The sequence below is a fragment of the Gorilla gorilla genome, chromosome 2 (assembly GCF_029281585.2).
Source record: "Gorilla gorilla gorilla isolate KB3781 chromosome 2, NHGRI_mGorGor1-v2.1_pri, whole genome shotgun sequence".
NCBI lineage: Eukaryota > Metazoa > Chordata > Mammalia > Primates > Hominidae > Gorilla > Gorilla gorilla.
Genome location: NC_086017.1, coordinates 201,246,774 through 201,274,403, shown reverse-complemented (window position 1 = coordinate 201,274,403; position 27,630 = coordinate 201,246,774). Strand labels below are relative to the sequence as shown.

Here is a 27,630-nt window from a genome sequence, read left to right as displayed (position 1 = left end):
GTAAGGGCTATGAGTTAACTCAGGTCTGTTGCTGCTACTAAATTATGCTGCCTGCTATTGTGAGTGAATCGCCCTCTCTGAGCCCCAGTTTCTTTACCTATAAATGAAGTGCTTGGACTAGATAATCTCTAAGAACACTTCCCTCTCTGTAGGTTTACTTGTATAGTGCAGCACATAACAACTTAAGAACCCTAGACTTAGAATTTGCAGTTAACACTCAAAGCTAAGTAAGTCCTCACACGCCAGGAAGAAGATATCAAACACATAAGAAACTGTACGGCCGGGCGCGGTGGCTCACGCCTGTAATCCCAGCACTTTGGGAGGTCAAGGCAAGTGGATCAACTGAGGTTGGGAGTTTGAGACCAGCCTGACCAACATGGAGAAACCCCGTCTCTACTAAAAATCCAAAAAGTTAGCTGGGCATGGTGGTGCATGCAGGTAATCCCAGCTACTCAGGAGACTGAGGCAGGAGAATTGCTTGGACCCAAAGGGTGGAGGTTGCAGTGAGCTGAGATCACACCATTGCACTCTAGCCTGGGCAACAAGAGCAAAATGCCATCTCAAAAAATAAAGAAATAAATAAAAATTTAAAAATACAAAATAAATTGTACAGTTTTTTTCTTATACACAGTAGTGCTATATTTCCTTTGGTGTTTTAGTCAAGGGTTTGACTGCTTGGGTAACTATTGATTCAATTTCCAGAAATACTATATTTGTTTAAGATCTTTGACTTCCATCCTAGCATCTAGATAATTAATTTTCTTTCATTAAGAGCCTCAAAGACGGTCATTGCTGGCCTTCAGTCTTTATTTTTGACCAATAGTTTTCATTCATGACTGCATATTAATGTCATCTGTGCAGTTTTTAAAACCCATCCAGGCTCTATTCTCTGAGATTCTGATTTAATTGGAGTGGAGTCTAGACATCATTTGTTTGTTTGTTTTTTAATGCTATTCAGGCGATTCTACTCCATACTCAGGACTGATTACTACCACGCTGGAACAGTGCTTCTTAAATTATTGTGTGCAAATGGGCCAGCTAAGAATCTTGTTAAAAATGAAGATTCTGATTCACTGGGTCTGAACTCAGGGTCTGAGGTTCTATGTTTGTAATAAACTCCCAGGTTACGTTGGTGCTCTGACCTCTGCTCCTAGAAGTGTGGTCCAAGGACCAAGATCATCTGGAAGGTAGATAGAATGCAGAATCTCAGGTACCACCCCAGAAGTACTGGATTGATCAGGGTTCTCCAAAGAATTGGCTCACAAAATTATGGAGTCTGACAATTCCCAAAATATGCTGTCAGCAGGCCGGAGACCCAAGAGAGCCAATGGTATAGTTTCAGTGTGAAGGGCTATAGGCTCAAGACCCAAGATGCTTCAGTTTTAGTTCGAAGGAATACATCAATTGATATGCCAGCTCAAGACAGTTAAGCAGGAGGAAACTCACTGCTACTCATGAAAGGTTCAGCCTTTTGTTCTATTGAGGTCTTCAACTGATTGAATGTGCCCCATTCATGTTAGAGGGCAACCTGCTTTATTTTTTATTCAGTTCAATTATTCAAATGTTAATCTCATCCAAAAGCACCCTCGTGGACACACCCAAAATAATGTTTGATCAAATATCTGGGCACCCCAGTGTGCTAGTCAAGTTGACATAAAATGAGCCATCACACCTAGAGAACCAGCATGCGGTTTAACATATTATACATATGCAGAAATTTAATACACATACTAAAGTTTAAGAAGCTCTGCACTATAATAACTATTCTCAAACTTTTTGGTCTCTTGACCCCCTTATACTCTTGAAAATATTGAGGACTCCAAAGTGCTTCTGTTTATGTAGGTTACATCTATTGCTATTTCCTATATTAGAAATGAAAACTGGGGACTTTCCAAATTATTTATTTATTTTATTTAATAAACCCATTATATGTTAACATAAATCACATATTTATAAACAATAACTTTTTTTTTTTTTGAGATCAAGTCTCATTCTGTTGCCCAGGCTGGAGTGCGGTGGTGCGATCTCAGCTCACTGCAACCTCTGCCTCCCAGATTCAAGCGATTCTCCTGCCTCAGCCTCCTGAGTGACTGGAATTACAGGCGCATACCGCGACTGGCTAATTTTTTGTATTTTTAGTAAAGACAGGGTTTCACTATGTTGGTCAAGCTGATTTGTAACTCCTGACCTCATGTGATGCACCTGCCTTGGCCTCCCAGAATGCCGGGATTACAGGCATGAGCCACCGTGCCTGGCCGAAAAGTAATTATATTTTTATAAAATAAAAAATTGTGAGAAGAGTGATGTTGTTATACATTTTTGCAAATCTCTTTTATGTCTGGCTTAATAGAAAGCAGCTGGATGCTCATACTGGCTTCTGAATTTAATTTGCTGCAATATTGCAAATCATGTTGACTCTGGAAAACTGTTCCAATCTCATAAAAAAATAAAAGTGAAACAGCATTCTAATATTGCAAAAATGTTTTAATTTTTAATACTCCCTAAAAGTGTTTTAGGATCCTCTAAGGGTGCCTGGATCTCTTTGAGACTGCTGTTCTAGGCTAAAGTTGAGAATCTATATAATTCATTCTAAAAAATTCAGCCTCAAATCTCACCAGCAAATTTGTCACAATTCTACTAAAATTTGGAGCAAAAGCACTTTGTGGAGGAGTCAGCCCTTTCTTCCATCAGCATATTACATAGTACTGCTAGCAGTTTCAAAGACCAGTGCTTAGAATGTCAGTTCAAAAGTTTGCTGTACCCTCAGTGTAGACCAGTAATTCTCAGCCTCAGCACTATTGACATATTGGGTCAGAATATGTGTATATTTGTTCATATATAATTCATTAAACAACACAATATATGGCTGCATTTATTAAAAGTATCTTTCTTTGCATTTCAATCATACCAGGAGAGGCAATATGGCCATGGTGAAGCTTTGAAACCTAGTTTCTAATCTCAGATCTGTAGCTTTCTAGCAATATGGCATTTCTTTCCTGAGTTTTCACTGTTTTCTTTTGCAAAATGGGAATCAGTTATTGGAAAAACCATGGAGATGCCTGTGCAAATGTAGACTCTTATTAATAACCAGGCTATTATTCTGCCAAATCAAAGAGTCAACATGAGTACAGACATGAAATGTGAATGCAAAGGCATATTCAAATGAAGCACATAATCCATATTATCTGACAGGGCCTTGGGGTTCAATGGAAGATGGAACTAATGATAGAGTTTGAGCTGCATGGTAGTGGGTCTTAAATCCAGAGGGAGAAATTCCTGCTGAATTTAATAAATTTAATAGTCAATTCATCTCATTGTAAATTATTACTACTCATTGCTTTATACTGGAGCAACAGCCAATATATTCGGGGAACTCTATAGGAACTGGCAGTATCAATGAAGACTTTATAAATACCTATATCTTATGTCTTATTATTTTCACAACTAATTCAGAGGCAATTTAAATATTTCTGCTATTTCCAAGATGCTTGATTTGAAGTTGGGCTCCAGAAAGCTATTTAGCAGATGCAATAATATTTGTAGGGTACAGAAAGAGGAAAAAACTTAGGTTCCATTTAGAAATATCTTAGGATTTTCAAGAGTTTACAATTTTTAGTTTCAATTATCCAACCAAACAGCTTGTGTGTGCATGAGGGGGTAGAGGAAAAAGCAGTTAAGAAAAACAGAGAGATGTTACCAGGATAAAAATGTGGGCTTGAGGAGGTTGCACTGATGTAGCACAGGTCCAAGTTGAATGCCAGTGATGATCTTGAGAAAGTAATTATGAATCAAGAGTGTCCGAAGGGAATACTTTTACAGGCCCAGATGAAATAGTTGAGATATAAACAACAAAGAAGCCTGCCCAACGGTCACCCAGCTAGGCAATAACAAAGCCAGGACTCAAATCTCAATTCTATGAAACAAATCATGGGATTTTTTTTCCTTCAAAACATCATCTTCAAATCAAAGTAGGACAATAGATCATTAAACAGAAGATTATATAGAACCAGTGGCCAAAAGCTTAGATATGCAGCAGCAATGTATGCAAAGGGTTCTGCATTTCTAATCCCAAAGCAAGGTTGTCTTAGGTTAATATATTACCTGTTTTTAAACGTGTACAAGGAATATTATATTCTCCCTGAGCTTGAGATGGGATGGCAAACACACAATTTACAAAAATTCAGGGGCTGGGCACCGTGGCTCATGCCTGTAACCCCAGCACTTTGAGAGGCTGAGATAGGAGGATTGCTTGAGCCCAGGAGTTTGAGACCAACCTGGGCAACACAGAGAGACTCTACCTCTATAATTTTTGTTTTTTTTAATTAGCTAGATGGCGTGTCATGTACCTATAGACCCAGCTACTCAGGAAGCTGAGGTAGGAGGAATGCTTGGGCCTAGGAACTCAGGGCTGTAGTGAGTTGTGATTGCACCACTGCACTCCAGCCTGGGTGACAGGGCAAGACTCTATATCAAAAAATATAAACAAACAAACAAAAATAAGTAAAATTCAGGGCTTGTGGCTTCAGAACAGTTCCAGAATGATTAAGTTTTGCAGATTAGGATTTTTTTTTTTAAATTAAGTTGTGCAAGTTTGCTGTTTAGGCACGTATAATCAAATTCAATTTTTAGGATGTTTTATATTTAATTAAAAAGTTTTTAGGTCAGCTGTGAAAAATAAATTAATATTTCTCCCACTTCACAAACTAAAAATTAAAATGCAGGTTATAGAGCAACACAAGAGCAGCGTCTTTGGTCTTCAATCTTTTCCTTGGCTCACTGAACTGCATAGTGGGACAAAAAGCGATTTTACTGCTAAGCCTCACCTTTGATCCAGAGTGCCCAGCACGCCCTTGTTCTGTGCAATGAAGCATATTCATTCAGAAATAGCATGGAAATTCAGAGGAGAACTGGTAGTTCCACAGTGTGTGTGTGTGTGTGTGTGTGTGTGTGTGTGTGGTTTTGTGTGTGGTTTGTTGTTGTTGTTTGAGATAGAGTCTTGCTCTGTCGCCCAGGCTGGAGTGTACTTGTTCAATCTCGGCTCACTGCAAACTTCGCCTTCCAGGTTCAAGCAATTCTCTTGCCTCCTCCTGAGTAGCTGGGATCACAGGCACCTGCCACCACGTCCGGCTAATTTTTTTGTATTTTCAGTAGAGACGGGGTTTCACCATGTTGGCCAGGCTGGTTTCGAACTCCTGACTTCAAGTGCTCTGCCTGCCTCGGCCTCCCAAAGTGCTGGGATTACAGGCATGAGCCACCACACCGGCCCACAGTGTGCTTTTGAAGAGCAACAGGCTTACAGCTTTCAAATATGCTCTCAGTTTGGGGTTAAAGCAGGTCACTTAGTGATCACTGTCTCAAAACTCCTGTCCCCTCCAACCCTGGATCCCCACTGCACTACAACTCTCGAATTCCCTATCTCAGTGAACCCACTGTTTTACCCAAGGCTGAACTTAGGCACCACCTTAGATTCCACATCCAGTATACCATCAAGCTGTTGCTTCTTAGTACTTACCCTCTTGAGTCCACCTCTCTTCCTTCTCCATTGCAACTTAGTTCAAGTCACCATTCTTCTATGTGGCCTCCCTGCCTCCAGTCTTGTCCCATTCCAATGTTACGCACATTGTAGCCAGACTACTTCTACAGCAGAAATAGACTGTAGCTATTTCACCGCTTTAAAACCTTTCAGTGCTTTCTGGCTGATTGCCACCCACCCACTCTTTGTCCTTCACTCCTTCTCCAGGACAAACATGGTTTAGAAGACTTTATCGTGGTTTAGGAGACTTTCACAATTTGGTCCTGTATCTCACCACCCTCATTTCTCCTCACTCCGTTTTGTACTCTATGTTTCGTCCAGTATGAACAAGCTACAGTCCTATGAAGGCACCTTGCTGCGGTTCCCACCCTGTTTTCTGGCTTATATAAATGCAATAACTTTTACATGCAACATCCTTTCATACTATTCCCCACTTCATTCCCTCTCCTTGCACCCATCGCCTAAATAATTCCTACTGATGCTACTGGCCTCAACTAACATACTATATTTTCCAGGAAGCCTCTCTGAGCCCTCTAAGCTGGGTTAGTGTTCATGTGCTGGGCTGTTTGACAGCTGGTATTTACTCCTAGTGAATACAAATGGCATTGTTTTAAAACTGCATATTCATTGTGCGTTACCTCCGTTACACTGTCAGCAGTTTAACTGTGAAGTCTGTGCCTTTTACTTATTTGTGTAACGCCACAATAGTTAGTATACAGATTACACATCATTGGCTCTCAATAAATATTAGTGGAAATAATAAATGATCTAATTAGTGAATAAAGGATTGGTATTATAAAGGTTCCTATACAATAAAATTGTATTTTCTGTGAGGCTTAACATATTAACACCCTCCTAGCCCTTGCCTAACACACAGCAATACTATACTACAGGGGAGTTTCATTATGCTGTGTGAACTTAGCAAGTGCTGATTTTTGCTATTTTTCATTGGGAGTGGGGCAGAACACTACAGCTGGAGCCATCAGAAGCAAAGCGACTTTAAACATTCTTGCCTTTTGTCCCACCTTTGCCAATACTCAGGCTTTATCTTGGCTATGTCTTAAGATTCTACCAACTAATGGAATCCCCAGCCTTGGCGTTTTGGCACTGGTTAAATAACCACATTTTTATTAAACGAAACATGAGTCAGCATCTTCCCAGAATCTGTAAGTTCGTTCCTGGTAATGGTTTAGGAATGTGCTTCTCAAACTTTAGCATGCATAACGATTCTGGAGATTTCCTAATTCCCACTCTCGAAGATACTTGGCATCCTGGGCCACATAGCTAGACCCCCATCTCTACAAAAAATAACATAATTAGGCCAGGCATGGTGGTCCACGCCTGTAATCTCAGCACTTTGGGAGGCTGAGGTGGATGAATCACCTGAGGTCAGGAGTTCGAGACCAGCCTGACCAACATGGAGAAACCCCATCTCTACTAAAAATACAAAAATCAGCTGGGCGTGATGGTGCACACCTGTAATCCCAGCTACTCAGGAGGCTGAGACAGGAGAATTGCTTGAGCCTGGGAGGTGGAGGCTGCAGTAAGCTTAGACTGGGCCATTGCATTCCAGCCTGGACAACAAAAAAAAAAAGTGAAACTCTGTCTCAAAAATAGAATAATAAAATAATTAGCTGAGTGTGGTGGTGTGCACCTGGTAGTCCTTGCTACTCAGGAGGCTAAGGCAGGAGGATCTCTTGAGCCCAGGAGGTTGAGGTTACAGTGAGCTATGATGACACCACTGTACTCCAGCACTCCAGCCTGAGTGACAGAGCAAGACCCTGCCAAAAAAAAAAAGAAAAGAAAAAAAAAAAACTTGGATCAAATCTCAAGAATTTGCATTTCTAACAAGTTCCTAGATCAAGCCGATGTTAGCAGTTCAAAAATCATACTAGTTTAGACAACAATCAGCAGCACTAGTTTAGACAACAATCAGCAGTTATTTATTGAGAGGTTGTAGTGTGAGAGACAAAACAGGTAGGGAGAGATCCTGCTAAAAGAGCAACCAATCAATTCCACAAACACTTACAGTGCCTAGTGTGCCACCAAGTGCAGTTTTGCCACCATGACTCAGAGATATATAAGGAGCCATCCCTGCTCTCCAGGAGCTCTTGGTGTAGTGACAGAAACTGACAACTCAGATTGCGATAGGGATTATAGCTGTTAAGTAGCTTGTCTCCTTTAAAACATGGACTAGGCCTAGTGCGGTGGCTCATGCGTGTAATCCCAGCACTTTGGGAGGCTGAGGAGGGGACATCACTTCAGGCCAAGAGTTCGAGACCAGCCTGACCAACATGGCAAAACTTTGTCTCTACTAAAGATACAAAAAATTAGCCTGGAGTGGTGGTGCACACCCGTAGTCTTAGGTATCAGGAGGCTGAGGCACAAGAATGGCCTGAATTCAGGAGGTGGAGGCTGCAGTGAGCCAAGATCATGCCACTGTACTCCAGCCTGGGCAACAGAGCAAGACTCTGTCTCAAAAAAAGAAAAACAACAACAGCAGCAAAGCATAGACTAATACATGTATACATGCAATGGATGAAAATAAGAGAGGGGATTTCAGGCTGACTGCGGGAGCCTTTCAATTTCATCTTAAGAAATTTGTACTTACTTTTGTGTGTCCCAGGGAAAATAAGACTTTTGAAAAGAAGAATGATATTGACAGTTTCTGAAAACACTGATAACAATTTCTGATAGCAATTTGCATGGTTATATGAAGACTGACAATGGGAACAAGGAGACTGTTGAAGAGGTGACTGTTACCATTCCAGCAAGAAATAATGAGAGTATAAGGTAGAGAATGGCAGTAAAGTTGCAATTTTAACACAAATGTATATCCCCTTTCAGGCATAGCAAAAGAACTCCTGGAGTGTTCTTACTCCCCAGGCGATATTTGAGGCCTGTGAAGGCCAGATAAATCCATTTGTTGGCTCTTTCTTCATGTTGAAATGAAGGTAGGCATCAAGTCTGTTTTGTTTACTAATGTTTTCCCAGGACATAATAAAATTCCTGGCACATAGTGGGTGCTAAATAAATATATATTTATTGATTGCCACACTAGCAAAGGCCATAGGTGTTATCTAATCTTATTCCTTCATTATTTGTTCATAAGCAAAGACACTGCGGCCAAAAACAGGAGGAATTGACTAAAACCATACATCAAGTTGCCACTAACACTAGGATTGGAACCCACATGTCTTGACTGCCAGTCCAGTGCTTTTCAACATCACACCAAGCTGGGTTGTCAGGCTTCTATTTTTGGGTTCAGCGTAATGAGCTACTTCTGCATGACCTCATTGTTTTCTGTTTGTCTGCCTCATGCTGTGGTCTGGCAGACAGCAACTCGTTTAAGTCTTCTTCCAGCCAATGGCGTCCTCCTTGAGTAAGACAATAAAGTGTGTTTTCCTCTAGTCTGTATCCCATTTCTAGTGGTTTGTTTGTCTCTACTCTGTATTCCACTACAAGTGGATCACAGCATAATTCCACAAGCCTTTCAAATGAAGAAAATAAAAGAGCTTAACAAGCAGTGACTGCTGGGAGATAATCCTCCAATCACATCTTCAGCTGAAAAATGTATCCCATGGAAAATATACCAGCACCTCTTGGCCAAACCTCTCTACTGAAAAGTTCCTGAATGTGTCCCCAGTAAAGTCCCTCAATAAACACATTGTCTTGGCCTCACAATGTGTGCTCTGGAGAAAATAAAGAGGAAGAGAGAAGTAGTACTAGAACTTCTAAAGGGAAATTAGACAGGCCCCTACCATTTGCACTGCTCCATTCGTGTAATGCCTTGGTTATAGACATGCTTCACAGTAATATAGAGCTTCTTGTGCCGGAGACAAGACAGAGCACCGAGTTATAATTCCGAAGTCACGATGTTGCTCACTTTGGCATTATAACTCAGTGCTCTTTCTTGTCTCCGGGCAAGAATCTCTATATTACTGTGACCTCAAAGCCACTTTAACTCTCTAATTTCTTCAAATGTAAAAGAAAACATTAATACCTTACTGATTCACTGACAGCATTTAGAGCATAAATGTTTGTGAAAGTACTCAGGATTTCTGACATAGTATGTGTGTAAACATATACTAAGAATAATAAATGTTCACCTGAGTCATTCCTGCGTACACTTATAGCCACATTGTAGAGTAGGAATGTGAAAGATACTTCTTAGTAACATATCCAACATGATTTTGGGCCATCTTGTCTATCTTTATATTTCCTTCAGATACAATAACTTTTATTTATTGAGCCCTTACCATATGCTAGGCACTTTAAGTGTAACACGTGAGTGTTAATACTTAACAGTTATGAAATGTAGAGATGATCTCCATTCCACGGATGAAGAAAACAGTTTCAAGAGATAAATGACCGGCCGGGCGCGGTGGCTCACACCTGTAATCTCAGCACTTTGGGAGGCCCAGACGGGCAGATCACAAGGTCAAGAGATCCAGACCATCCTGGTTAACACGGTGAAACCCCGTCTCTAACTAAAAATATAAAAAATTAGCTGGGCATGGTGGCAGGCGCCTGTAGTCCCAGCTACTCGGGAGGCTGAGGCAGGAGAATGGCGTGAACCCGGGAGGCCGAGCTTGCAGTGAGCCGAGATCACGCCGCTGCACTCCAGCCTGGGTGATAGAGGGAGACTCCATCTCAAAATAAAAATAAAAAAAAAAAAAAGAGAGAGAGAGAGATAAATAACCTTGCTCAAATGTAAAAACTTAGAAATGGTAGTGCAGAAATTCAATCACAGTGTGTCTAATTATAAAGTCTAGTATCTTTCTTATATCACATGCGTGTCAGCTTAAACCTTACATTTTATTTCAGGTCAGAAAAATGTGGGCGTTTTAATTTTTCCAAGGAGAGAACAAATTTACTGCATTATCTGGGAGAGATAAAGAAATAACATACTAAAATATTTAAATATTTTCAATTATCATAATATCAGGGATGATATTGGTATTGCTTTCTGAGACAATAAAATGTATAATATGGGACAAAACAAAGGCATAATGATGTGACATTCTAATTATGTATCTTTATTGTTCTTGAGAACCAAGATACTTGACATGTTAAAGAAAGAAGATAAAGATGCTATAAGGGAATAATTAAAAATCCTATAGTTCTGAATGTTATTTATTTATTTTATGTACTTTTTTATTTTTACTTTTTTTTTAATTTCAATTTTTATTTTTTTGAGACGGAGTCTCACTCTGTCACCCAGGCTGGCGTGCAGTGACGCCATCTCCGCTCACTGCAACCTCTGCCTCCAGGATTCAAGCAATTCTCCCACCTCAGCCTCCCAAGTATCTGGGATTACAGGCCCCCACCACCATGCCCGGCTAATTTTTGTATTTTTGTAGAGGCGAGGTTTCACCATGTTGGCCAGGCTGGTCTTGAACTACTGACCTCAGGTGACCTGCCCACCTCGGCCTCCCAAAGTGCTGGGATTACAGGCGTGAGCCACCACGCCCAACCTATAGCTCTGAATTTTATTTTGGAAGTATGAATATGAACTCATGAGGTGTTTTACCTGAAAATAAATAAATATAAATGTGTATATAATAGACATATTTTTCCTTGTATTGTTTTTGTCAAGATCTGGTATCAGGATAATTCTATCCTCAAGGAATTTTTCTGTTTCAACTATGTTAACTAAGGTATTATAGAGTTATACATTCTCTTTTCATTCTTTTATTCTTTATAAAATCGGTAGTGATATCATCTCTCTCACTCACTGCTAATACTGGTATTTTGTTCATCATCTTTTTTTTCTCTCTCATCAGTCAGGCTAGATGTTTATAAATTTTATTAATCATCTAAAATAAATAGCTTTGCTTTCATTAACTTTCATTACAGTTGTAAGTGCTTTTTATTTCATTAATTTATGTTCTCTTTATTATTTTATCTTTTCTGCTCAATTTGGGTTAAAAGCACTGTCCTTAATTTTAGTTTCTAAGGGTTAAAGTGGAAGTCATTGATTTAAGACTTTTCTAATGTAGGTTTAGTGCTATAAAATTCTCTTTAAAGATTGCTTATGTGGCATCCTACTAATTTTGAGTATGTATTTATTTTAGTTAGTTCAAAATACTTCCTACTTTACTTTTTGAAATTTCCTTTGACTCATAGCCTATTCAGAAGTGTATCATTTAGTTTCCAAATATGAGGGACTTTTTCAGATGCCTGTCACTGACTAATATCTAATTTAAGTCCACTGTGGTCACATAACATACACTGTACAATTAAATCCTTTAAAATTTGTTGAGACTTGCTGTATGGCACAGAATACGGTATCTCTTGGTAAATTTTCTGTGTACACTTAGAAAGAATGTGCATTCTCTCCTCATTAAGTACAGTGTTATATAAATGTCAATTGGTTCCATTTGGTTATTAGTATTGTTCAAGTCTTTTGTATAGTCACTGATTTTCTGTCTACTTGTTTGGTCAATTATTGAGAGGGTTATTAAAATTTCCAGCTAATTGTGAGTTTGTCTATTTCTACTTGCATTTGTATCAGTATTTTTTAGGTTTTTTTTTATTTTGAAACTCTGTTGTTTGGTGCATACATGAGTAGCACTGTTATGTCCTCTTGATTAATTGAACCCTTTATCATTATGAAATGGGCTTCATTACCTCTCATACTTTTCCTTTGAAAAGTATACTACTGTGTAACCATAGCTAGAGGGAAGTTTTTCTTTATGGAAGCATTTGTACTATTATATTAAGGTGTTTAAGTGAATTAAAATCTTCCAATCTTTCACCCTCTAATAAATTAAAGGACCCAGGCATTGATCATTAATGACTGTCAATATCACAAAAAGAGTCACAATGAGACATTATATATCTGCTGATAGAGGAAAACAATGTTTATTAGAATCAGGAAATAATTACTAGTTACCAAATATTTATTTATTTATTTTGAGATAGAGTCTCTCTCTGTCACCCAGGCTAGGGTACAGTGGTGAGATCTCGGCTCATGACAGCCTCAAACTCCCAAGCTCAAGCAATCCTCCCACCTCCGCCTCCCAAATAGCTGGGACTACAGATGTGCACCACCATACCCAGCTAATTTTATTTATTTTTTGTAGATGAGAGGTTTTACTACATTGCTCAGGCTGATCTCAAACTCCTGGACTCAGGTGATCCTCCAACCCCAGCCTCCTAAAGTGCTGGGATTACCATGCCTGGCCAATTTTTTTTAAAGCTGACAAACAGCATAAATGTAAAAAAAAAAAAAAAAAAAATCCAGAAAATTACATAAGATTTCTCATTACTTAACTATCTGATACTCTATAATTTTTTTTCTATACTTTTGGTTCCATATAGTTTGACTCTCTTCATAAGATAATAATGTTGTGATATTGTATTCTACATACAATAAAAGCATAATTCAATATTTGCTTTAGCGTGATTGATCAAAATTTTTTCATTCTTGAGTTTAAAAGAGTTTCTTTCAACTTTATAACTCACTATTCGATATGCCATAGACAGGAGCAATTCAAATGCTTTTGAAATTGTCTGACATGGTGTATTGGGTTACCTAATTGTATGATCAAGTAATTACTATATTACATGAATTGAATCATTGATAGAAAATGTAGGAACACTTTTTTTCTTCAGACCATTTCGCTGTGTCAGAAGCAAATTTGCATGCTGTTTTATCTGAAAGCTCCAGACTTGTCAGGGCAAGGTAAAAGCAGATATGTGCAGACATGATCCCATATGTTGGGATGTATAAGATACAAATTTTCACTCACAGATGTACTCACTATTATAGCATTACTTCACATTTGGCCCCATCAGACACAGATATTACAATACATTCTATTTTGCATAGTTTCTAACCAAATTTTGAAATAAAGATTATGTTTATAATTGCATACCCCGTAATACCAATTATATTTCTATAAGAAGAGATCTTCTTATGGATTAGCAGCTAATAAGAACTTAAATGTCAGTTGTTACAGAAGATAGAAAAAGTTCCTACACATTATCTTCTAAATTAATGCATTTTAAACGGTTTTTTTTTTTTTTCTTTCTACTAGCCTATATTTTGTGTGCTGAGTCATACAGGACCCATTTTCATCACACTATGACCTCTGGCTCTGCATCTGGAGGTCACATTGCTGGATAAGTGGACACAGTGGCCATAGGAGTATTCCTGAAAATCATTCCTGCACAGGAGAAATTAGCAATAACCTACTTAAAAAAAAAACTTTTAATTTGAAAATAACCTCAACCTTACAGAGAGTTTTTGAAAATAAACACAGTAAAAGAATAACTGTGTAGACCCTTACGCAGATTTACCTATAGCTAATATTTTAATCCATGTGCCTTATTATTGTGCGTGCTTTCTTTTCCTCAAGTTACTTGCTAGTTTATTCATTTATTATCATGTGGATTCATAAATTTCTATTCATTCAATAATTTATAATTCATTACTGTATTTAATTTTTTTGGTCATCAAATTGCCTCATACATGGTCATTGGGAGCCCCTTCAAGCTGGCTCCCGAGTCTCTGTACATGTTCGTATATTTCTGAGCACTTTATGTTCTTGATTAAGAAGTTATTCAGCAGGCTTACTTTATATCTGCCCCAACCCTGGTACCATCCATAAGTCCCAAAAGCCCTGATTCCTTTAGGCAGAGATGGTTTGTGTGCTAGATCTGCGTGCTCATTGCTACTAGCGTATAGCACTCAAATACTTTTATATTCAGTAAATGCAAGCCACATAAACATATTGCAGTGAACTCAAACCAAATGTTTTCCCAACTCATTTTCCCTATGGCCACTCCATGGGCACACTTCATTAATAGAAGAGTAACAAAAAGGAAGTTTAAAGGATAAGAATATTTTGTAAACTTTATAACAACATAAGACCACATGGTCGCAAAAGGGATCCTCCCAGGCCTTAGGGAAGAGTCTGTAGAAATTTACCTCCATCAGCTCCATGGTAAATCTGCACTGGTCTGCTGAAAAGTTGATGCCATTCTATAGACCGGTTATCATATTGAGGGAGAAGTATTGAGAGGTGACAGCATGCTGGCAGTCCTCACAGCCCTCGCTCGCTCTCGGCGCCTCCTCTGCCTGGGCTCCCACTTTGGTGGCACTTGAGGAGCCCTTCAGCCCACTGCTGCACTGTGGGAGCCTCTTTCTGGGCTGGCCAAGGCCGGAGCCCGCTCCCTCAGCTTGCAGGGAGGTGTGGAAGGAGAGGCGCGAGCGGGAACCGGGGCTGCGCGCGGCGCTTGCGGGCCAGCTGGAGTTCCAGGTGGGCGTGGGCTTGGCGGGCTCTGCACTCGGAGCAGCTGGCCGGCCCCGCCGGCCCCAGGCAATGAGGCGCTTAGCACCCGGGCCAGCAGCTGTGGAGGGTGTACTGGGTCCCCCAGCAGTGCCAGCCCACCGGCGCTGCCCTCGATTTCTCGCCGGGCCTTAGTTGCCTTCCCGTGGGGCGGGGCTCGGGACCTGCAGCCCGCCATGCCTGAGCCTCCCATCCCCTCAGTGGGCTCCTGTGCGGCCCGAGCCTCCTCGACAAGCGCCACCCCCTGCTCCACGGTGCCCAGTCCCATCGACCACCCAAGGGCTGAGGAGTGCGGGCCCACGGCGTGGGACTGGCAGGCAGCTCCATGTGCAGCCCTGGTGCTGGATCCACTGGGTGAAGCCAGCTGGGCTCCTGAGTCTGGTGGGGACGTGGAGAACCTTTATGTCTAGCTCAGGGATTGTAAATACACCAATCGGCACCCTGTGTCTAGCTCAGGGTTTGTGAGTGCACCAATCCACACTCTGTAACTAGCTCAGGGTTTGTGAGTGCACCAATCCACACTCTGTATCTAGCTAATCTGGTGGGGAGGAGGCGAACCTTTATGTCTAGCTCAGAGATCGTAAACACACCAATCCGCACTCTGTATCTAGCTCAAGGTTTGTAAACACACCAGTCAGCACCCTGTGTCTAGCTCAGGGTTTGTGAATGTATCAATCGACACCCTGTATCCAGCTACTCTGGTGGGGCCTTGGAGAACCTTTGTGTCCACACTGTTTCTAGCTAATCTGGTGGGGAGGTGGAGAACCTTTGTGTCTAGCTCATGGATTGTAAACACACCAATCAGCGCTCTGTCAAAACAGACCACTCAGCTCTACCAATCAGCAGGATGTGGGTGGGGCCAGATAAGAGAATAAAAGCAGGCTGCCTGAGCCAGCAGTGGCAACCCGCTGGGGTCCCCTTCCACACTGTGGAAGGTTTGTTCTTTTGCTCTTTGCAATAACTCTTGCTGCTGCTCACTCTTTGGGTCCACACTGCCTTTATGAGCTGTAACACTCACCGCAAAGGTCTGCAGCTTCACTCCTGAGCCAGCGAAACCACGAACCCACCAGAAGGAAGAAACTCCGAACACATCCGAACACCAGAAGGAACAAACTCCAGACGCGCCACCTTAAGAGCTGTAACACTCACCGCGAGGATCCGTGACTTCATTCTTGAAGTCAATGAGACCAAGAACCCACCAATTCCAGACACAGTATCAATAACAGTAGCCCTTGCAAATCAACAAAATAAGTTAATCAACTAGGATTTTCTTAAGGAATTTTGTGATTCTACCCTTGTTGGTTTCTTTAAGCTCTTGATCAGGTTCTTAGTGTCCACTATCTTGACTTTTTCCAATGGGCCACTATTTATTCTAACTTCTTATTGACTACTGTGTATTTGAAATTACTGAAAGAAGATAAATGATTTGAAATTATTCCCTATTAACTCAACTATTAAAAAATTGTTTTTCTGGTGTTTCTGGTGACAAGAGCACAGACTTTGGGATTAACAGGCCTTTGAATAATTATTAAATGACTACAACTAATTGGTCCGAAGCCTAGTGTGCTTAAGATATCCATCTATTTGCCCTCTACAACCTTCAAAGTGATAGGATTTGCTATTGTTATAGAACTGAAAGAGAATTCATTCTACTTTAACAGAAAGGCATTGCCCATTGAGGTGAAGTAATCCCTGGTTCAATTAAAAATGAGTCAGCCTTATCTTTGCTTTCCTGGAATTCTGTGCACATTGTAAAAATTCACACACTGCTAAGCATGATGGTAAGTTTCTATCATGCTGTATGTATTATAATTGAGGTATCATATATATATAATATGTCCATTTAATAGCTTGGTTACTTTGAAATCATTTATAGGATTTTTTTCCTTTGGAAAATTACAAAGTAAGTTAGAAATATACTACTCAGAAACTGACATTTAGATCATTAATATATCAATGTATTGGTAATTTAGAAACTGACTAAATACTTATAGTATATATGCTTTTATGAGTATATGCTAGAATGTATACAATATAATTAACTTCATTTTTCTAATTTAACAATCAGTAACATGCAGATCAAGATGAGAAGTAGAGCTTGACTGGGTAATCTAAGAGTTTAGATATTTTCTGCATGCAGACTTATCTGTGGAGCTGTTTCATTTTTCAAAAATCTTCTGATATTTAATGACGTTTATAAAAATTAACAGTGTCAGTCAGTCTATTTCCCAGGGAAGATTTAATTAAAAAGAGAAAACTAGTGCTGTCAGTTTGAATATCAGTCTGTATCCAGAAATTTTCTTTAAAAGAAAGTTCTGGGCACAGTCTCATGCCTATAATAGGATGTATACATCCTAGCACTTTAGGAATCCAAAGCGGGTGGATCACCTGAGGTCAGGAGTTTGAGACCAGCCTGGCCAACATGGCAAAACCCTGTTTCTACAAAAATACAAAAATCAGCAGGGCATGGTGGTGTGCACTACTCGAGAGGCTGAGGCCGGAGAATCTCTTGAGCCCACGAGGCAGAGGTTGCAGTGAGCTAAGATCATGCTACTGCACTGCAGTCTGGGTGACAGAGTGAGACTCCATCAAAAAAAAAAAAAAAGGAAGAAAGAGAGAGGAAGGAGGGAGGGAAGGAAGGAAGGAAGGAAGAAAGAGAAAGAAAGAGAGAAAGAAAAGAAAAGAGAGAGAAAATGAAAGAAAGGAGGGAGGGAAGGAAGGAAGGGAAAAAGAAAGAGAAAGAAAGAAAGAGGAAAAAAATGCATAAATCACATGGACTTACTATGCTTTGAATTCCCAGGCAAAGTCAAAATTTTAAATGATTATACAGGCATCCATGTTAATTATTTTACAGAGTTAATGCTTCTAATTTTTAAATAAAAGTATAAAATTTGTATTAAAAATGCTCAAACTACTTTTTTGTCTGTCAAATTTTCTGATGGAAGTGTCCAGGAACTCAACACCTACATGTTTTGGAATTTATACAAGAGTGAAAACCAATTTGAACTCTGGCAGTGACTTGCACAGGTGCCTGAATTTGAGTCTCCTAGGCTCTCCTTACATCTTCATTAAGAGTTAGTAGTTGAGGCAGCCCGCTCTACTACAAAGTACTTTGGCCTATGCATTGAAGGTCATAAAATCAAGCCCTATTGCTGCCAGCAATTGTCTCTACGATTTTGAGAGAAACATTAGTCCTCCAGGAGTCTCAGAGACACCATATATTAAATGAGGGAAACCAACTGTATTACTACTATTCAACATATGACCCGCAGAATGATGCCAGTTTTGAAAATTTTTGTTACTGATATGAGATTAAATGAGTACAGAAAGTGAGAGCAAATTTTTAAAAACCTTTCACAGCATTCTGACGGAGTAATTTTATTTCTGCTGAATTTAATAAAACATGGGGCTTAATTTTTAGTATATTTTAATCTAATAACTCATTATTTTTTTTTCCAAAAGCATTCATGTCTCACAGATTGGGGGAAAAAAATGCAACCAAAATCTAATTATTTCCACAGAAACACAGGATGAAATTTATCCTCAGAGAGCCTTTTTTGTTGTTGTTCTACTATACTTCACCATTTTATGATTTTAAGAAACTTCATTAGAAAACAAGCAACTGTACAACTCTCAGTTTCCTCTAAGCTAGACAATTAACAACAGCACAGGAAAACACAGTTTTAGCCAAAGGTCCTACCATTTGCCAACCAATTTTGATTATGAAAGGCTGTCTGGGCTAGTCATGTAGTAGCTAATTTGAACTTATCCAGACAAAATCAGAAAGGAATTGTAAGGCTGGCTTTGATGTGAAGCAATAAACAGAACACATGCTGTTTCCAGTTGTTTGAAGAGAAAACTTTTTCTAATTCTAGTTCAGGACGAAATGCCAAATTTCCAAAGGAATCTACTCATTAATGTTTAATGCAGAAATAGTGGAAAGATATTCTTGACTAAATATAATAGACCAAGATGCTCACATGCTTTAGCATTCAAGAAATGAAAAATAAATTTTAGATATTTGTACATTTTTGGTACTTGCTCTGAAACCCATAGAAAATAATCATGACTAGAAATATTGTGTAGATTTCTAGTTGGCCTAGATATTATTTAACAGAAAAATCACACAGGTTAGACGTATGTTGAATGAGAGAATTAAACAGATACATCAAAAATGCCTCATTTCCAACAATCTGCATTCTAATATAATCTTGTTTTCTGGTTCTAAAAGAGATAACATGTAATCCTCATTTTTACTAGACATAAGCAAATGATTGACCTTTGTGCCATTAGAAAACCAGCATTGCTTTAAACAAAAAGGTTTTATTCTTTTATTTTTTAATGTTTTAGACTTTGAAGCCGAGATTAGAATACCTAGAAATGGCTCATATTTGTTAGTAATGATGATGTTACTCACCATTGCTCACAGGCTGGCTACATGCTCTTTTTCACAGTAGGAATGGGTTTAGGCTAATCAAGTTATATTTCTTCACCTCTTTCCTTTGTTATCAACAGTTTGGATTAATTCAGATGTGGAATAACGATGAAACAAAACCACGTAAGCAAAAAAAGAGGATTTATCTCAAATTTAGATTTGTGGAACAAGGTGATTGATATCACTGGACAAAAATTCTAGATCTATGTATAGAAGGTGTTGGAATGTGTTTCTTTGTCTACTATTGTGATTAGTATTGCTACATTTTGAGTGATGACATTGTGTTTGGAAAATCATGAAAGGGACCTATTCACAATACCCACATGCTGAAATTAAGAAAGCAACAATGACAATATTTTTTGGTTTATGTAAAATTATCTTTTAAAAATGACTAATTATATACCTATATTGGAATGAACTATAAGATATTTCAATAAATTTTCAAATTGGCCAATGTCTGTGGACCCGCTGCATCAGAATTCTTTGGTGAAATGTTAGAAAATATAGACCATTTCTCTCTGCAATTCCCTTCCCTCATTTTCAAAATTCCTATTGGTAGAATCAAGAAGTGGGGTCTAGAAATTTGTATTTTTTTTAAAGCCACACAAATTATCCTGAGGTCACTAATTTGTGGAACTTCAAATCTGAAGATTAAATTAGTTGTGTTACCCATTCATCCATGGATGTTCGGTGTGCCTGGTTCTTTACTCTCTGCCTGAACTCTCCCAAGGGTGGAGAATGCTTTTGTAGTTAGCATTGGGCCTGTTAGAGTATAGTTTCTCAGCATATGTGTGATAAATTATTGAATATACTGAGGAAGAAAAGAGGAAGGAGAGAAATAAGAGAGGGATGGCAGAAGGAAGAGAGGAAAGAAACAAGGAAGGAAGCAAAAAATGGTTGGTAGAATGGAACAAAACTACCTCAAATTATCAATGAAGACTGTATCATATTTGGTCTGTTCTCTATATGTTAGATGGTTCTTTTTGTTGTTCTTCTCCATAATTTTCACACATCCTTTTTAATTTTTTTTAATTTTTGTAGATACATAGTAGATGCGTATATATTTATGGGGTACATGAGATGTTTTGACACAGGTATGCAATGTGAAATCAGCACAGCGTGGAGAATGGGATAGCCATCCCCTCAAGCATTTATCCTTTGAGTTACAAACAATACAATTAGAAACATACAATTAAGTTATTACTGACTATAGTCACCCTGTTGTACTATCAAATACTAGGTCTTATTCATTCTTTCTATTTTTGTTTCATTCATTAACCATTCCCACCTCCCCCATACCCTCACTACCTTTCCCAGCCTCTGATAATCATCCTTCCACTTTCTATGTCCATGAGTTCAATTGTTTTGATTTTTAGCTCCTACATATAAGTGAGAACATGAAGTGTTTGCCTTTCTGTGCCTGACTTATTTCACTTAACATAAATATGATCCAGCAATCCCATTGCTGGGTGTATATCTATACTCAAAAGAAAGGAAATCAGTATCAGTATATCAAAGAGATAACTGCACTCTTAGGTTTGTTGTAGCACTGTTTACAATAGTCAAGATTTGGAAGTAACCTATGTGTCCATCAACAAATGACTGGATAAAGAAAATGTGTTACATATATGCAATGGAATACTATTCAGCCATAAAAAAGAATGAGATCCAGTCATATGAAACAACATGGATGGAACCAGAGATCACATATTCTTTTCATACTATGCAATAAATAAATTTTTAAGTGATGTGGAATTTTTTATGTATAGTTTTTTGTTGTTTTTGTTTTTGTTTTGAGATGGAGTCTCACTCTGTCACCCAGGCTGTAGTGCAGTGGCATGATCTCGGCTCACTGCAAACTGCGCCTCCCGGGTTCACGCCATTCTCCTGCCTCAGCCTCCCGAGTAGCTGGGACTACCGGCGCCCACCACCACGCCTGGCTAATTTTTTTTTTTTTTGTATTTTTTAATAGTGACGGGGTTTCACCGTGTTAGCCAGGATGGTCTCAATCTCCTGACCTCGTGATCCGCCCTCCTCGGCCTCCCAAAGTGCTGGGATTACAGGTGTAAGCCACCACGCCCAGACTATGTATAGTTTTGTATCTGTCTTCTCATTAAAACATCATAAAGAAATATTATGCACATATTACAGAAGAAAATGGAGGCTGCTCAGAGATCAGAATATATTGCCCAAGATTACAGATAATCAGAGAATAACAGAGCTAAGACCAGAAGACTAACGTTCTCTCTACAAATAATTAGAACTAATGTATATGTAACATTTACTATATGCCAGGCACACTTCTAAGATTTTTATTGGTGTTAACTCCATAAAACATTACATTATCTCCATAAGATAAAGCCACTATTATTATTTTTCCCTTTATGCATGAGAAAACCGAGGCACAATGAGGTTAATTGACTCATCAGATGTCACTGAGCTAATAAGTGACTAATTTTGCATTATTAACTTCTAAGCATGGTATTCTGCTTTCCAAAATACATATGCTGCCTCAGGTGTAGAGATAAAAACATTTTAAAATGACAGCCATCGAAACTATAAATGGTAGTAAAATCAAAAATTATAATGTTATATTAATTAATAAAATTGGTTAATATGTTTTTCTTACTGCCATCAACTCTCTTAAGATGATATTACTATTCTCCATCACCTGATATTCTGGCCAAGAACAATTAACACACAATGATCCTTCTTTCAAGTATATTACCATATGGGGTAATTGAACGTTTAGTCCTAGTTAATAAAGACATAATTGCTACTTTGCTCTCTAGAAACTAGGAGTATAATTGTTCACAATAGTCACTTACGATCCTTTGTGTTTCTGAGGTATCAGTTGTATCATCTTCTCTTTCATTTTCAGTTTCATTTATTCGAGGCTTCTCTCTTCTTTCTTGGTTAGTCTAGCTAAAGGTTTGATAATTTTGTTAATTTTAAAAGAAACCAACTCAGTTTTGTTGATTTTTAAATTGCTTTTGAAGATGCCAATAAAGGACTTTTCCTGCATGTTTGTTTGGTGCATTTGAATTACACAATATACAGAGTAAAGTATGCAACAAATAAAGCCCCCAGCATTAAATAAACAAACAAAACACAATACCAGCATCACACATTTCCTCTAAATTCACATTACAAAAGCAAATTACATAGATGATGAAGTAGGGAATAAGCCATGGTGTATTTTCTTCTTCCTTAAAGAAAGTCACAACAGTTATTAATATTCATTCTCTTGTGAAGTTCATTGTTCTTATTTCCATTTTCAAAGGTGAAGTTCTGTTCAGGAGGACACCCAAAATTATACTATTATGTGGCAGCATCAGCAGCACCCTCAGAACTTGGAGAAAAAAACAAGTAACTTGTTCTTTGTATAAAGTTGTTGCTCCATTACCAGGCCTCCTGCACGTGCCTCATCCAGTGAGGTTCTGAGGTCAGTTGTATCACAGGTCAGCAGGGCCCGGGCACTTCTAAGTAGGAAGGCATGACAGTATGAGAGAAGTTTCAGATGAACTAGAAGTTGCCCAGAAGAAACTAAAGCTCAGTTATGATAGCTTCATCTTGCTCAATTGTTATTTTTCAGTGCTGCTTCAACTCTTAAACTCCAAAAAGCTAAGGAGTAGAAAAATGACTGGCATCTCTAGGATTTGAGATTCCAATATCTCATTCACTCGGCAGATGGATAATGCAACTGCTAGGTGTAAGGCTTTTCGCCTTCCCTGTCTTTGGGAGTTGGCCTGATGGCTTTAGTAAGAATAAGCTGGGAGCTGTAGCATAAACATTTGCTTAACCTTATTTAACATTTTCCTTTTTTAAACTGCAGATTCAGGTCTAACTATGCAATTGCACAATTCTAAGTATGTTTTTTATCCTGCAGTTCAAATCCTTCATCTGGGGTGGTATAGGTATGAAATAGAAATTTAAAAAAGCAAATTATTCTATTTTCATTAGAAATTTAATTTTAGTCCTGTTTCTATCACAGAACTATTTTCACAAACCCTAAAACTATTTTACAGAAAGCTATTTCTAGTCTTTCATTTTACCAGTTGGTAGAACTTCTACAAAATTTTAACCAGTTTTTATCATAAAGCTATGACTAGTTATTTGAGAGTACTACTTTTAGTTAAACTTCATATAAAAGGACAAGAAGAGGAAAAGTATAAGAAAACAGACCCCCTTTCTGCTTAAATTCACAAATGGCAGATTCACGGTGGGCTGGAACAGAGAAAGAGCAGGGCTCTTCAGAAACTCCAGATTTTTTTTTTAAGATGAGCTCTCCTTGTTTCTCCCAAGCTGGTCTCAAAGTCCTGGGCTCAAGTGACCCTCCTGCCACAGCATCGCAAGTAGATGGGATTACAGAGCATGTGCCACTGTGCCCCACTCAGATCTTTTGATTAAGCTATCAGTAAAGGCTGAGAACATTCAGACTTATAAATTCCTTGAATGAGACCCCTCATTATCTGTGGTTTTCTCATTTCAAAGCAGCATGATGTTATCTCTGAAGTTGTTCCTGAAGATAAAGAGGTGGCAGATGGCCAGGGCTAGAATATGATTTGCAAAAGCCTAAATGAATGTGTGTAACCTGTAAAGCAGCAGCTCTCTACCTCTGGTGGGCATCAGAAATACCTGCACACCTTTCTAAACATACACGGGCTTGGACCTCACTCCCTATCTCCAAAGGTGGAGCTCTAGGCAGATAAGTCTTGCCAAAGTTTATTTGGCCATTCTGATGTGTGAAACAGAAAACTAACTATTGGTGCAATGTTTCTGCCAGGCAAATTCACAATCATTGTTTTGCATAACTGGAGACGATTTATCAATGGTGCACTTTACAAGATCACCACTGTAAGAGTTCCTTCCTTTGTCTACCCTGGCTCCTGATTATCCAGCAACAGGCATCCATACAATGTCAATTCCCTTCATAACCAAAGTTAGAATTTTAAATGAACTTTTGCTTTTCACAATCTGTTTCTTTTATGTGGTAGAGTTGAATGTACTTTTTTACTTATTTGTGGCTACTTTCACTGAAAATTCTTCTGGCTTTAGTGTGCTGCTAATCTCTTGGTTTAAAGATAAAGAGATTTGTACATTCTAAAAAAACCAAAACACATGGAAAACATTCATCTTAGCAACTTCTAATAAAAATAAATCCTGATTTTAACTTACCACTGATTTTTACTAAACTTTTAAGCTTTATTTTATGCAACAGGATCACAATTTCTTTCCCCCGTTACTAACATCCAGATTGTTTCAAATCCCCAAAAGGGAAGTCCAAAACATCATGCTGTAGAATTCCTATGCCTTAGCTTCTGCAGTGTTTCTCTGCAAAGGGGCAGGATGATCCCAACATTCCTGTTTTCACTCTCGGAGCTGTACAAATTCTGCTTTTCAAGGTATTATTGGACAAGATCTGGTGCCAACTAGCAAATGCTCTGATCCCTTCTGAGGACTCTCCAGATTTTTGTGAATGAGATCTCATTAGTTATCCATTCATTCACCATGTGAATGTTGCTCTGATGTTTCAACAACACATTAGATTCATAGATGAATTTCTGAGCATCATTTCCAATTTAATCTGAATTTTCTATGATAATATATATCAAGTAATACATATGAGCTCATAATCTGCCACGATTTGGATGATATCTTCACTCTTCCACAAACTGAGAACACCAAAGACTCCAGTAAATCTACCCCCACACAGCAGATGGACCTTTGGCGCACCTTTCATTTTTGGCTCTAGGGGATTCCTTTTGATCAGAATCTCGTCTTTGTTCAGTCCACTTCCTCTTTCGTCCAGGCCTTCCTAATGTAGGTGAGTTCTGCTGGTGATCACAGTTACTGGCCTTCAGTTTCTCTTGATGGTGCCTTAGCACCTTAACAGTCTCTATCCACTCCTTCTGAAGACTTTCCCATGTATCAACTTCTACCCATTTGGAATTTTGGGTGGCAAGTTCTGCCATGATGACCTGGTGATGGGCAGGAATGAGTCCTTTCTTCTTGTATGCATCGCCAACAGGAGAGATTATGCCTTTGACAACTCTATATCTTCCTGTTCCATTCATGTAATCCTTGGCCAGCTCAAGCAACCTGAGGTGCCTGTTGGTGACAGAATTAAAGGAACCACAAGCAAAGAGAACCACTTCTGTCTTCTCTGAATTTTCCATGGCAAGAACTTAAAGTTGTCGCTCTAAATGGAATACTGTGACACCTCCCTTGCTGTTTTTACAAAGAAAATTCTTTGAATCTGAAGTGACTTGCAAGGGAGGCTATTGGAACCATTTCAACTAGCGTGGCAACAGTCTTCTCTAAGGTGGGCTAGGAAAATGGTTTTATATCCAAATTATAATTAACACCCTCACTGCCACCAGCCCGAGTGTTTCTGGAGACTAAATTGTTTTTCTAACCTCTGTTTCATTTATTTCTGCTCTAATTTTTACTTCCTTCTTCTTGTCAATTTTAGATTCATATTTTCTCTATTTTTCTAGTTTCTTGAGGTATAAAGTAAGGTTACTCCTTTCTTTCTTTCTTTCTTTCTTTCTTTCTTTCTTTCTACCCTTCTTTTTCAGATAAATGCCTACATTCATCACTGTAAATTTCCCCCATAGTGAATGAAGCTTTTTGCTGCATTCCATAAGTTTTGATGTGTTGTGAGTCTATTTTCATTGTCTTTTGATTTCTTCTCTGACCAGAAAAAGTAATTTGTTATTGAGGAGTATGTTTAATTTCCACATATGTTTTAATTTTCCAAAGTTCCTCCTGTTATTGATTTTTAGTTTCATAACATTGTGGTTGGAAAAGATACTTGATATGATTTCAATCTTCCTAAATTTGTTAAGACTTGTTTTGTGGCCTAACATATTATCTATCCTGGAGAATGTTCCACGTAAGCTTGAGAAGAATGTTTACTCTGCTGCTATTGGATGTAATGTTTTGTATTTATCAGTTAGGACATTTGATCTATTGTGGTATTCAAGTCTGCTGTTTCCTTGCTGATTTTCTGAGTGAATAACTTATCCATTGTTGACAGCGGGGTACTGAAGTCTTCTACTATTGTACTGCTATCTACTTCTCCCTTAAGTTCTGTTAATATTTGATTTATGTATGTAGGTGCTCTGAAGTTGGATGCTTATATATTTGCAATAGTTATATGCTCTTGATGAATTGACCTCTTTATATAGTGACTTTCTTCATCTGTTTTGACTGAAAGTCTATTTTGTCTACTGTTAAGTAAAGCCACTTCTGCTCTCTTCTGGTTGTCATTTGCATGGAATATCTTATGCCATCCCTTCACTTTCAGGCTATGTTTTTCCTTGAGGCTAAAGTGAGTCTCTTGCAGGAATTATATTGTTGTAAATTGCTATTTAATCCATTCAGCCACCCTAGGTCTTTTGATTGGAGAATTTAATTTACTTACATAAATAATTGAGTGTTTACGTTGGCACCACATATAATAAAAGTAGAATCATACAGAGATGATTACCATGACCCCTGTCAAAGAATAACATGCAATTATGTGAAGTAGTCCATATTTTTGAAGTGTAGAGTTTTTATTAGTTTTCTCTTTGAGTGTTTGCTAGTTGTTTGTTTATATAATCAGTGCTAGGTTTTCTTCACTTTAATATAATGAGTTATAGGATATTATTTGCAAGCCTCATGATAATCTCAAATCAAAAAAAAAAAAAAAACAAAACACACAGAAAATAAAAGGCAAGAAATTAAAACAAACCTACTGAGAAAATCATCTTCACTAAAAGGAAGACAGGAAGAAAAGAACAAAGGAAGAAAAGGCTATGAAACAGTAAAAAAAAAAAAAAAAAAATGGCAGGGGTCCTTAATTATCAATAATAACGTTTAATATAAATGGAATAAACTCTCCAATTAAAAGGCATAGAGTGGCTAAATGGATTTAAAGAATAATAATCCGTGGCCTACAAGAGACACTCCCTACCTATAAAGACACACATAGACTGAAAATAAAGAGTTGGAAAAAAATATTCCACGCAAATAGAAATCAAGAAAGAGCAGGAGTAGCTATACTTAGACAAAATAGATGTGAAAACAAAAAACTATTAAAAAAAAAAAAAAAGTCATTATATAATAACAAAGGGGTCAACTTAGCCACAGGATGTAACAATTATAAAAATACATGCACTCAACACCGGAGCATCCAGATATATAAAGCAAATATTATTAGAGCTAAAGAGAGGTATACCCCAATGCAATAATAGCTGGAGACTTCAACATCCCACTTTGAGCATTGAACAGATAATCTAGCCAGAAAATCAGCCAAGGAACATCAGACTTAATCTGCACTATAAACCAAATGGACCTGTGATGGTTAATACTGA

General features: G+C 38.4%; 1 non-coding gene and 1 pseudogene across 1 annotated transcript; one reads left to right on the top strand and one right to left on the bottom strand.

Annotated features, from left to right (window-relative positions):
* Positions 1-24,546: 24,546 nt before the first annotated feature.
* LOC101125421 (nicotinamide/nicotinic acid mononucleotide adenylyltransferase 1-like) lies at positions 24,547-25,800 on the bottom strand (annotated as a pseudogene).
* Positions 25,801-26,708: 908 nt separating this feature from the next.
* Positions 26,709-26,815, top strand: LOC115934128 (U6 spliceosomal RNA). The gene has a single exon (XR_004069973.1). It is a non-coding gene; the product is annotated as a U6 spliceosomal RNA (small nuclear RNA).
* The last annotated feature ends 815 nt before the right edge of the window (positions 26,816-27,630 follow it).